This window comes from Crocodylus siamensis, chromosome 8, assembly GCF_052110815.1.
Source record: "Crocodylus siamensis isolate JL-2025a chromosome 8, ASM5211081v1, whole genome shotgun sequence".
NCBI lineage: Eukaryota > Metazoa > Chordata > Crocodylia > Crocodylidae > Crocodylus > Crocodylus siamensis.
The window spans coordinates 41,099,277-41,112,208 of record NC_143402.1 but is presented as its reverse complement, the minus strand read 5'-3'; the positions used below and the strand labels follow the sequence as shown (position 1 = coordinate 41,112,208).

At 48.2% G+C, this 12,932-nt stretch overlaps 1 long non-coding RNA gene across 1 annotated transcript; it reads right to left on the bottom strand.

The window, feature by feature from the left end:
- Positions 1–3,801: 3,801 nt before the first annotated feature.
- On the bottom strand, positions 3,802–12,931 carry LOC149858322 (uncharacterized). Its single transcript, XR_016444020.1, has 3 exons — positions 12,793–12,931; positions 11,049–11,303; positions 3,802–6,073 (listed from the first exon to the last, which is right to left on the bottom strand). It is a non-coding gene; the product is annotated as an uncharacterized LOC149858322 (long non-coding RNA).
- Between the last annotated feature and the right edge of the window lies 1 nt (position 12,932).

Genomic DNA, 12,932 nt, shown 5'->3' with positions numbered 1-12,932 from the left:
CCACCAGCCTAAAGAGGTAGCAGTCATTCATGTGCGGGCCCATGGGAAGGCTGCTGAGGAAAAGCATAAGCTTGGAAATGCAAAAGCTGATGCGGCAGCAAAGGAAGCCGCATTTATTGGGGGAGAAGCGGAGGAGGTATCCAAGCAGGCCATGTCCCATGCCATATGGCCATACGTTCAGGATTTAGTCCCACAGTATTCCCCTGAAGAAGATAAATTTGCACAGAAAGCTTGTGCAGAAAAGAACTCCCAGGGGTGGTGGATAGTACCGGGAGGGAAAGTCATGATACCCAGGCCATTGCTTCAGGAGGTGCTGCAACAGCTCCATGCAAGAACCCATATGGGAGGCTTGGCCATGGGTGATCTAGTGATCCGCCAAGCAGTAGCCCCAGGGCTATATGTAGAAGCTCAGCGCATTGCTACCAAGTGCATCACATGCCAGAAAGTAAACCCTCGAAGGAAACCCCCTGTGCCAATGGGAGGTAGACCCTGGGCAGCGTACCCTGGACAGGCATGGCAGATTGATTTTGCCGAGCTCCCACGGTCCGGACATCACGGGTTTTTACTTGTCATGGTAGACCAGCTCTCTGGTTGGGTCGAGGCCTGGCCCACCAGGACTGCCACTGCGGCTACAGTAGTGAAGTATTTGTTGCAGGAGATCATTCCACGGTATTCCCTGCCTGAGTCCATTGAGTCGGATCAAGGACAACACTTCGTGGGAAAAGTGGTTCAAGAAGTCGCGCAAACTCTCAAGATCACTTGGAAACTACACACACCATGGAGACCACAGAGTTCAGGACAAGTGGAACGCATGAATAGGACTTTAAAGACTCTGCTCACCAAAATCTGTATTGAGACACGCCTTAAGTGGCCTCAAGCATTGCCGCTAGCTCTTACTTGCATTCGAAACACTCCCCGACGGGGCCTCAAATTGACCCCATATGAAATTATGTTTGGCAAACCGCCTCGAGTCTTACCCCCTGGGATGCGAGAAAATGTAACTTTTGAGTTAGGTAATAGTGAGCTTCATATGTATGTTATTGCTTTGCAGTCTGTCTTGTCTTCTCTTCACAGGTATGCAGCCTCCTTTCAGCGCCTGCCTTTAGATGTACCGGTACATGACTTCTCCCCGGGAGACTGGGTCTTGGTGCAGCGGTGGAAAAAGGAACCCTTGACTGAGAGGTGGAGTGGCCCTTTCCAGGTACTTCTAACAACCCACACCGCTGTAAAGATTACTGGCCATGACCGTTGGATACACCATACCCGTGTGAAACGACATCCACGAGTGTCGGAGGACATCAACTCCCAAGACGAGCTCACTCCGGAAGCTGAGTCGTCTTCGGAACAAGAAGCCAGCAAGTGGAGCTGTGAACCTAAGGGTGATCTCCAAGTGCGCTTGAGACGGCTTAATCAAAGCTCAGAAAATTAGACAGAAAAGTAAAAAGGGGGAACATTTAGGCTGTATTTGATCTCATGAAAGGGGAAAATATGGTGGGAATCTTAATATGCCTTGTTGTTGTCTGTATAGTGAAGGAAGCAGAATTGAGCAGCCTTAGCCGCTGGCCCACACCCTCGCTTTCCCAAATTGCTCCCCCAGGGACAAATTTGTATGTTGATATGATGGAAAGAATTGCAGGTACTTTTAATCTTACCAACTGCTGGGCCTGTGGGGGGCTCCGAGAGGCCGGAGAACAGTGGCCTTGGAGGGCTTTTCCTTTGGCCCCAAAATGGTTGGTAAGTGACAAGGCAGATGTTAAGAGTACTGGTCAAGAATGGGATGAGAACCACAGCTGGGATCTTTCCCAAGTGGCATTAGGAGAGTACTGTATTAGCAGTAATGGTACAGAGAGGAGTTTGGGACATAGCCAGTGTACATGGACATTGAAATGGACCCGAGTATGCAGCAAGTATGCTGATCAATGGAATTCTGCTGTTGTTAGGCTCCCAATCTCCACGCAGATGCAAAAGATCAAAAGGACAAGAATATTACCTTTCGATCCTGACCCTACAAGATGTCAGGCATATGAAAAGGCCCGAAGTGAACGATTCACCTACATCTATAATTGGCAATGGGCACACCCGAATAGCACGGTGGCAAGGTTTAATGCGTATTGGAGTGCCTTAAATGACACAAATGAAATAACCGAGTGCGAGTATAGGGATAAAGATGGCGTATGGAAATGTCAGTTTAAACTGAGTAACTATTACACTGGCCCTCTAGGGCATAGGGGCAACAAATACTATCCCCTTCTTTTCCAAAGCCGTGACCCCCTAGCCTTGGGAGGGGAAAACAGGGCCCTAAAAGGACATTATTGGATTTGTGGAAGGCGAGCCTATACGGTACTACCACGAGGGTGGACAGGAACCTGCTATATTGGAGTAATTGTACCATCTTTCTTTTTGCTACCATCTGAGGTCGGAAATAAGCTGGGAGTCTCTTTGTATGATGATTGGAAAAGGGCCAAGAGAGGTATTGATGTAAGTTTGACACAGGGTGGCTCCCAAAAGTGGAAGGAGGATGAGTGGCCTCCTCAGAGGATTATTGAGTATTATGGACCAGCTACATGGGCTAATGATGGGAGTTGGGGATACCGGACACCAATATATATGCTAAATAGAATCATCCGGTTGCAGGCAGTCTTGGAAGTAATTACTAACCAGACCGCCACTGCTCTCGAGTTGCTGGCCCGACAGAGTTCTCAGATGAAGGAAGCCATATACCAAAATCGAATGGCTTTAGACTATTTACTCGCAGAGGATGGCGGAGTCTGTGGAAAGTTCAACCTTTCTAATTGTTGTCTCCAAATAGATGATAACGGGAAAGTAGTCTTAGAGATTGCCAAAGAGATCAGGAAAATAGCCCATGTACCAATACAAACGTGGGAAACCACATGGAGTAAAGACTGGTGGTTTCAATTATTTGGAGGACCCTGGTGGAAAAAAGTAGGATTTGTGCTTTTGTGTGCTCTGACTGGTTTGATTTTTATCCCTTGCCTTATTCCTTGTCTCACTAGATTGATAACCACCACAGTAGAAGGGATGCAGGTCGCAGCAGTCCCTCTGAAAGCACAGACTGCAGCAAAAGTCATGGTCCTCAGAAAAATTCCTCGTAATTATCTTGATTTGCCTAAATGAAGTAAAGAGCAGAAAGCATCTTGAGGGGGGATATTGTTAGAAATATTATTAAAAATGCATTATGAATAGTGTTGTTAGAACAGCACAGCTGGCAGCTCTCCCTGGTGGGAGGAGGAGGTTGGAGGAGAAACTACCAAGGGCTCTTTGTATTAAGGTATCACTCTCTTTGTTTTGCAAATTTACTATCTCTTTGTTACACTAAATCACACTCCCTTTCATGCTTTCTTCATTTTCTCATGTAGATAAGAGTAATTGCAATTTTTAATGATCCTGTCCTTGGGACAGAGAGGATTTGAACTTTTGGTAACCTAAAGAGCTTTCTAAGCATGCGTAATTAGCTAATGCATATAAGCCTATCCGCCCCGCATACTTAAGTAGTTAATTATAATACACATGCGACGGATGACGTGACGTCATTTCATATATGTTTGTATGAACCGGAAATGAGTTGTAAGAGTTCCTGCTTTTGCACACGTGCCCAGGAGAGAGGGGATAAAGCCCGCTGAGAAGTTTTCCCCGGGGGCAGAGTGTGGTCTTTTGTCTTCGCTCTGACCCTATTTGCAAATATACCTTTTGTGTTGCTAATAGCGTGTGTCTGAGAGTTCTTCGCCTCCCGAGAAACGAACCGCAGCAATTTCTGCAACAGTTCCTTGGCTTGATGGGACAGTGAGTTAGGTTGCGTGGAATCAAACAAAATGGATGCCTTAAACTTTGGTCAAGCTAAACTGCAAGTCGTAAGATGACCGTGACAGTTAAGTGGGAAATTGCTGGCTCTGCATGTTAGAGCAAAGACAGAAAGAAACGTTTGTTCTTTGTATTCCACAGTGTTCTACTTCACCCATATCCACAGCCTTGAGATAGCAGAGAAGTATGTGTCTGTTGCCTTTGAGAGGACAGAAAGTGCGTGTTTGATATCTTTGACTGCTTGCTCAGGAAAACTGACTATGCAATCATGTCCTGTGTAAAGGCTGTTTGAAAGTATATAAGCTGGATGATTCTGCTTGAAGGAAAAGATTTCCCTGGGTGCTTAGTGAATCCATGTTGCTCTGAGTTCTCTCCTACAGCTGTAGCTCTGAATAAAAGCTTCTACTGGCCTGACCCTAAAGTCTACACATGTTTTTCCATGACAGTTCACACCAGGATATATTTACAGTCTTTGAAGTGGATATTTTAGTTCTGTTGTTTTCTTTAGTGATACTGAACTCAATTGATATGTAGATGTAGTTTCTAGGTTTCTCCTATAGAAAGCCATTTCAGCTTCCTGGCTAGCTCTGAACCTTGCAATGCAATGTGTGTGCTAGGTCTCTGCCAATACTCAGGACAAAATGGGGGAGAGGGTGCTGGTACGAAGGAGCTTCTTGTTATACTACTTCTGAACTCTGTAACATAATCATATATGCCTATAGCCTCATTGTATTTAAGTTGCCAGAACTGATATCTTTCAAAAACAGATTTTTTCTGGGTTCACAGTAGGTTGTGAATGCTGCTAGCACCAATATAATGGTTTTGTTACTAGGGTCTGCAAACACTCCTTGCATGTTGTTGTAAATTGCTACGGCTTTACCCCGCCATGCAGTGAAGCATGACTGCAATTTTATAGTTCTCTCCCTCTTGCTCAGCTGACTGCAAGGTATAATCGTAGCTTCTGTTCCCATCTCCTCCAATTCTCCCCAAGATTTCCAGTGAAGGACAATGCTGGTAGAGGTTTGAAATGCTCCATTATTATTATTTTGTCTTTTGAATGAAAGCTGTAGCCCCCTTAATTGGGCTGCTGGTGACTACACTGAGAGACAGGTCACTTCTGACATCATGTAGTGTTTGTCCTTGGCCACTGGGTTCCAGGGATGGGGCACTCTCTCAGACCTCCATGCCCCTGGGGTTCTGTCCTTGAGTCAGCATTCAGCAGAGACCGGTGCGGTGGTAAACGGCTTTACCTTTATTAGGAACAGGATTCAGCAACTCATATGCTCACAGTCTGCAGGGAGAACTACAACCTACCACCCATGAACCACACCCACAAGGCACTGGGGAAAGACTAGAACGTTCCACTGCAGGCCCTTTAAAGGTACATACCATATACCACAGCTGCCAGGTAGCAGCCTGGCACAAACTGTGCTCCTGACAGGGCAAGATTCTGGTCAGATGTATCCAGGAGAGTCCCCTGGTGGCATAGACATATGCCATGGAGTTGCCTATGTTGAGGAGTTCGTGACCCCTTGCAGAGCTATTCCCAAAGACCCAGAGTCGCTGTTTGTCTCAAAATTTATTCAGCATGCTGGGCACTCTGAACAAACTTAGAGGCCCCGAATAAAACTGTTAGAGGCGATTTGTAGTTTACAGACAAGATGCGCACACAGGTGGGAATTTTCCACTGTGAAGGAAAACAAGATGTTAGGTCAGTGTGGGAAAACTCTTAATTGTTTCAAAACTGGTTTTTGGCTGCGTTTTAACTAATGGGGGGGGCTGTACCTCTGCTTCAGACTTCAAGGCGACGAGGCCTGTGTCTTATCAGCCTGTCCTTGAAGCGCTGAGCCTGCTACACTATTATTTATGATTTTGTTAGTAAATTACTACAATTCCCCCTTTTGATCCTGGCCTTCAAAGGCTGGGATCACTTTCTAATACATTTGGCACATATTGTCCATTGATTGTTGGATCTCTGCAGCCAAAGGGGAGGTACACGATGAGGTTTCATTGGGGTAAACACTGCAGGTTTCACGTGTGTGTGATGGATCCACGAATTCCTTTCGGCGCTTTTGATTATGGAGTGGGTGGTTAGTAGGACTTGGTATGGTCCTTCCCACGTTGGCTCCAGGCAACTTTTCTGTTGTGGAACATGGCCTCACACGTAGTCGCTGGGACTGAAGGGGTGTATCTCGCAATCAAAGGGTACAGGTTGCTGAACGGCAGCACAGCGCTGTAAAGAAGTAAGCTGCTTCTGCAAAGAAATCACATAATGGGTTAAATTCTCATCCTCCGCTAGCAATCCTGTAGCTGGAGGAAGGACACCACGGGTAATGGGGGGTGGATGACCAAACAAAAGCTCATAGGGAGATATCTTAACATCAGCTCTAGGCGTGTTTAGCATAGCAAACAGTGCAAGGGGCAATGCCTCGGGCCACTTAAGCTGAGTTTCCGAATATACTTTGCCTAGAAGGGTTTTTAGAGTCCGATTTGCCCTTTCCACCCCTCCAGATGACTAAGGGTGATAAGGGGTGTGAAGCTGCCTAGTGATTCCCAACCATGTGTAAATTGTTTGTAAGACCTGGGAGGTGAAGTGATCTCCTTGATCTGAGTCAATGACTTGAGGTATGTCAAACCGCGAAATAATGTCCTTTAGAAGTGCCTGAGCGACTTGCTGATGAGAGGCATGGGTGGCAGGAAACGCCTCCACCCAATGGGTGAGCTGATCTCGCACTACTAAGGCATATCTGTATCCTCGGCACCAGGGAAGTTTAATGAAGTCTATTTGCAATCTCTCAAATGGTTGATATGCCCAAGGTCGGCCCCCAGGTGGGGCTTTTCTCTCTGGGCCAGAGTTGAACGCTGGGCACTTGTTTAGCCACTGCATGTATTCCAGGGGCAAACCAAACTCGGAGAATGGTTTCAGCTATGGCAGTTGCCCCATAATGACCTTGCCCATGGACTATTTGGCACAGGGGCCGTTGTAATGTTTTAGGCAAGATGGGGCGGTTATCGCTAGTGTACCACAGTCTATCTTTTGAATAAGCCCCATAGAGACGTTTCCAGTCTTCTCCTTCTCCTTTTCACGCTTGCTCATATCCTTTCAAGGCTCTGGGTGTCTCCCACACAGGAGCAAGGGCGTTGAGACTTAGAGGTTGTTGAGCAGCAGCTTTGGCAGCAGCATCCACCCGCTCATTTCCTTTAACCTCAGGCGTGCTCCCGCCGGTGTGTGCGGCAACATGTATTACGGCTATCTGTCTGGGTTTCTGGATGACTTCCAGGAGCTCAGAAACCTGAGTGGAGTTCGCAATCTTTGCTCCGGAAGAAGTAATGAAGCCTCGCTGTTTCCATAATTGCCCGGTGGAGTGGCAAATTCCAAATGCATACTGACTGTCAGTGTATACGTTTAAAGTCATCCCGGTTGCCAGTTTACATGCACGAGTTAAAGCAATCAGTTCAGCTGCTTGTGCACTTAGCCAGGGAGATAAGGGCTTTGCTTCAACGATGTTGAAGTCAGTGATGATTGCATACCCAGTCTGACGAACTCCAGCTTCTATGTAGGAGGACCCATCCACATAGAAGACTAAGTCAGGACTGTTCAGGGGCACATCAGTGAGGTCGTTTTGGGGCTTTTTCATCATACAAACGACGGTGCAGCAGTCGTGATGTGGCTCTCCATCCTTGGGATGAGGCAAAAGCGAGGCCAGGTTGAGGCTAGTACAGCGTGAGATGCGTACGTTTTCAGCAGCTAGCACAGTCATTTCATACCGGGCTAAACGCTGGTGAGAGAAGGCTTGAGTCTTTTCTTTAGTCATTAGGGCTTCAATTTCATGAGGAACCCTGACTTTGAGGGGGTACCCCATAATTAGCTCTTTCAATTGCTCAACAAGCAGTGCTGCCGCTGCAACGGCGCGCAGACAGCTGACCACCCCTTTGCCACTGGATCTAAGGTGGCAGAGTAATAAGCGATTGGGCGTAGCTGAGGTCCCAGTTTCTGGGTTAGAACTCCTGAAGCTACTCCCCGTCTCTCATGGACAAACAACACAAACGGCTTTTCGTAGCTGGGGAGTCCTAAAGCAGGGGCTTGTGATAGCTGGTGTTTAACTTGGTGAAAAGCATGGTCTAACTCGGGGGTCCATTGAACCACTTCAGGTTCTCCCTTCTGAGTGGTCTGTACCAGAGGCTTAGCCATCTCTCCGTAAGCAGGGATTCACGGCCGGCAAAATCTAGCCGCTCCTAAAAAGGCTCGCATATGCCTCTTAGTGGTGGGCTTTGGCAAGTCTTTTATAGCCTTTACCCTTTTATCAGACAATTCCCGCAGTCCCTCTGAGATCACATACCCCAGGTATGTAACCTTCTTTTGGCAATATTGTAACTTTCCTGGAGATACTTTATGTTCTCTTTCAGCTAATCCTTCTAATAGTCTTAAAGTGTCCGTCCGGCAGTTTACCTGAGTCCGTGATGCTAGTAGTAGGTCATCTACATACTGTACAAGCACTGTATCCGAAGTACGTATGATACCTTGTAAGTCTCTCATCAGGATTTGGCTGAAGATAGTAGGACTCTCGGTGTATCCTTGGGGAAGTCGTGTCCAGGTTAAATGTTGTTTTCTCTTCTAAGTGAAGGTAAAAAGGTATTGAGACTGGGCTGCAACTGGGATTGAAAAGAAGGCAGCACACAAATCAATTACTGTGAATCGAGTGGCCCACCACGGGATGGAGGTAACAATAGTGGCAGGGTTAGGAACTACGGCAGCTCTGGGAATCACATAATCATTAATAGCACGTAAGTCTTGCACAAAACGATAAACAGGCTTGCCATCCTTTCCTAATTTAGGTTTCCTGACTGGTAACACGGGGATATTGCAAGGAGACTGACACTCCACTAAAATCCCTTTCCTGATGTATTCATCTATAAGGGGCTGCAAACCTTCTTCTGCTTCTTTATTCAGCGGGTACTGAGGCACGCAAGGCGGGACTCCCCCCTTGGTTTGAATAACAACCGGAGTGGCAGACTTCAGCAGTCCTACATCAGTGGACTTCCAGCCCCACAATGGCGCTGGCAATCGTTGTAGTTCCACTGGTAAATTTCTCTCCCCGCCCCCCGAGACCAATGCCCTGGCGAAATAAGGCAGTTTGTCAATTGGTAATTCTAAAGTTATTCCCTCCAGACTACAGCGTAGAGTGGCCCTCAGCTTACACAGTAAGTCCCGTCCTAATACATTCATAGGAGCATGGGCAGACAACAAAAAGGAGTGTTCACATGACAAGGGTCCCACTTGGACTCGAGTAGGGGCACTTCTGCTAGTTTTGAACAATTGCCCCCCCACTCCCATCACATTCTCCGTTCCTTCCTCAATTAGACCTGCACACTCAGGAGTTGTAGATAACATAGACATAGTAGCGCCGGTGTCAATTAAACAATCATATCATTGTTCTCCTACCTGAATTGAGGCAACAGGGTCACTCTTATTGCAATTTATAGTTACCACAGGGCAGATTGGGTGAGGGTAGTCAGTCGGGTCATTGAGTCCTTCTTTCCTGGGAGTAGCTTTTGACACCGGCTCCTCGCGTCACTGGTCTGGAGGGGGCCCCCATTCTGAGATGGCTCTGATGTTCATCCCCTTCCTCTGGGGACACTCTCGTTTGAAGTGTCCAAGTTGTTTATAGTAGTAACATACTTCGCTGGCCCTTTGAACTGTGGACCACCCCTTGCCCTGGTTTCTCTGACCTAATCCCCTTCGTTGAAACCCTCCCTGGCCCCTTCCCCTGTTCTGTCCTCTTCCCGACATGCTGTGCATTGTTCCCTCAACCATTGCAGCTACTAGCTTAAAATCTTCCTTTTTCTCCTTTTTTCTTTCCCTCTCCTTTCTCCCATCAAACACATAGCTTGCTATGTTTCTTATCTCTAACATACTCTTTCCTTCTCACCCTGGAGTATACTTGCAGAAATGCTCCTTGATATCGGGAGCACTCTGGTTTACAAAGGCTGATACCAGCGAAGGCACATGCTCTGGTTTATCTACATCAAGACGAACGTATGTCTTGGCTGCCTCACACAAATGGGTAAAGAAGGCATCTGGATGCTCCTTGGGTCCCTGTTTGCATGCATGGAATTTCCCCAATTCACGGGCTTTTTACTCGCTTCATCAAAGCCTGCTAGTAAGTCATTCCGGGCTTCCCTCAGGGATGCCCTTCCCCCGGGGGTGTTGTAATTCCAATTAGGTTCATTAGAAGGCCAAGGACCTCTGTTTGCTGCTGAGGCAACAGCCCTGGCACAGTCTAAAACTTTAGCCCGCTCATCTGGGGTCAGCACGGTATCCATGAGTTCCTGCATGTCTGACTAAGAAGGGTCATAAGTATGGACTATGCGCCGAATAGTCCATCCTACTTCATCAGGTTTTTCCCGAAAAGAGGGGGTTTGTTGTTGCAAAATGAGGAGGTCCCCTCGGGTGAAAGGCACATGAATTAGAGTAGGGCGAACCTGGAAGCGGCCTCCGCCATCCACAAACGGGACCGGGTAGGTTCACAAAGGAGCCTGAACCACTGCATTCGGGTGTTCCTTCCTCTGGCTGGGTGGAAATGCCTCTCCCACAGGACCCTGGCTCCAGGTCCAGACTGAAGAAAAGCCTCTGGAGGCAGGGGGTCCGGAGCTCGGTGCCGGCGCTGATGCCAGGGGAGCTGCAGCGCTCTTGTCAGGGGGCAGGGGTTGACTGGGGACAGGGAGAGCAGGGTAGAGAGGCTCAGGTCCATCTTCAGACTCCACAGAGACTGAAATCGGAGGATCATAAGGAGGTGGAGTGGTAGAGTAAAGAACCGGTTTTGGGGCTTTTTCGGCTAATTCAGCCCACAGGTACCAATAATCCATCTGTTGAGGTTTTAAAGCTACCAATTCCATTTGAAGGAATGCCAAATGAGACCGATCAAATAAGCCAAATTTCGGCCACTGTTTATCCGGAGCACCTTGTCGAGTTAAGACAGGCCACTCCTGTGTACACAAAATATAAGCGCGCTTCCTGCCCATGCCAGACTGCACCAGCAGATTCCCTTCTCCCCAAACCTGGAGAAGCCTCCCTAAAGGAGATCCCGGTGGGACGTTTGAAGCCGATTGTCCCATCATCCCGAGACTTAAGCACTCTGGTCTATAAATTCCTGAGAACAGCTACCCCTCACGGCAGGCCCCACTTACCCGATGCCCGGACCAAGCCCTCCGAATGGTGACAAACTCACCTATGCCGGCTGGGAAGGTTGGTCCGAATGACAAGCAGCCGGGTCAGCACACAAGGGGTCCCATCTGGGGTGCCAAAATTGTTGAGGAGTTTGTGACCCCTTGCAGAGCTATTCCCAAAGACCCAGAGTCGCTGTCTGTCTCAAAATTTATTCAGCATGCTGGGCACTCTGAACAAACTCAGAGGCCCCGAATAAAACTGTTAGAGGCGATTTGTAGTTTACAGACAAGATGCGTGTGCAGGTGGGAATTTTCCACTGTGAAGGAAAACAAGATGTTAGGTCAGTGTGGGAAAACTCTTAATTGTTTCAAAACTGGTTTTTGGCTGCGTGTTAACTAATGGGGGGGGGGAGCTTTATCTCTGCTTTAGACTTCAAGGCGACGAGGCCTGTGTCTTATCAGCCTGTCCTTGAAGCACTGAGCCTGCTACAATATTATTTATGATTTTGTTAGTAAATTTTTACACCTAAACAGGACTTCTAGCCATAATCCCAGCCCAAAATCCAGTTTCTTATTCAGGTCCATATATTTAGCACAGTGGCTGGGGGGCTGTATTTGGCAGCCTGGCGTGGCCAAACCACGCTTTGGGCTGGGCAAGTCTCTGGCCAGAGATGTCCAGGAGAGCCTCCTGGTGGTTAAGAGGTGTGATGTGGCACCCAGTTAGCAGCATGGCACAAATAAACTGCGCTCTGGACAGAGCAAGGCATGTCCGGAAAAGTCCCCTGGTGCCACAGAACTATGCTGTGTAGTGGCCCAAACAGGAGTTCTAGCCATAATCTCAACCCAAAATCCAGTTCCTAATTCAGTTCCATGTATTTAGCACAGTGGCCGGGGTGCTGTCTGTTGGCAGTCTGGCACAGCCAAACCGCGTTTTGGGCTGGGCAAATCTGTGGTTGGAGATGTCCAGAAGCATCCCCTGGTGGCACAGAGACTTAGTCTGGGGTTGCCCACGAAGGGTTCCTGGGTATAATCGCAGCCCAAAATCCAGTTCCTTATCCAGATGCATACAGTTAGCACAGTGGCTGGGGTGCTGTCTGTTGGCAGCCTGGCATGGCTGAACCGCACTTTGGGCTGGGCAAGTCTCTGGTCACAGATGTTCTGGAGGGTCCCCAGTGCCACTGAGGTGTGGTCTGGGGTGGCCCAACAAGGATTTCTGGGTATAATCCCAGCCCATAATCCAATTCCTTATTCAGGGCCATTAATTTAGCACAGTGGCTGGGGTGCTGTTAGTTGGCACCCGGGCATAGATAGCCAAACTGTGTTTTGGGCTGGGCAAGTCTCTAGCCACAGATGACCAGGACAGTCCCCCAGTCACGCTGAGGTATTCTGATGGGTGGCCCAGGCAGATTTTCTAGCCTTAATCCGAGCCCGAAAATCAGTTCCTTATTCAAGTCATTATACTTAGTGGGCACGGGGGCTGTTAGTTGGCAGCCCGGCATGGCCAAACTGTGCTTTGGGGCAAACAGTACTGTGGTCAGGGTTCTTTGGGACAGTCCCGCAGTGGCATCGCCATGAAATTTGGGGTGGCCCAGTAAGTATTTTGCCCCATAATCCCATCCTAATCTGACCTTCATTTAGTGCTCTGTACTTGATACGGGATATTATTTTACATATTAATTAGTACATATGCATTGCTAATGAAATTCTCTGTCTTTAGGATGTATAATTCATTAATAACAAGGTTTTATTGGGTCTAGATGGGCTTGGAAAAAGGAACCGGGAGTAAGGAACCAACTTCAGCCTCACCTCGCTCCGGTCCTGAGCCGAGGGGCAGCGGGGCGGCACGCCAACCAGGCGCCGCCCGCTCCAGGTCCGGCCCCGCCCGTCCTACGTACCGCGGCGGCGCTGTCCGCTCCTTCCTCCCGCTTCCGGCGGCAAAGCCCCAC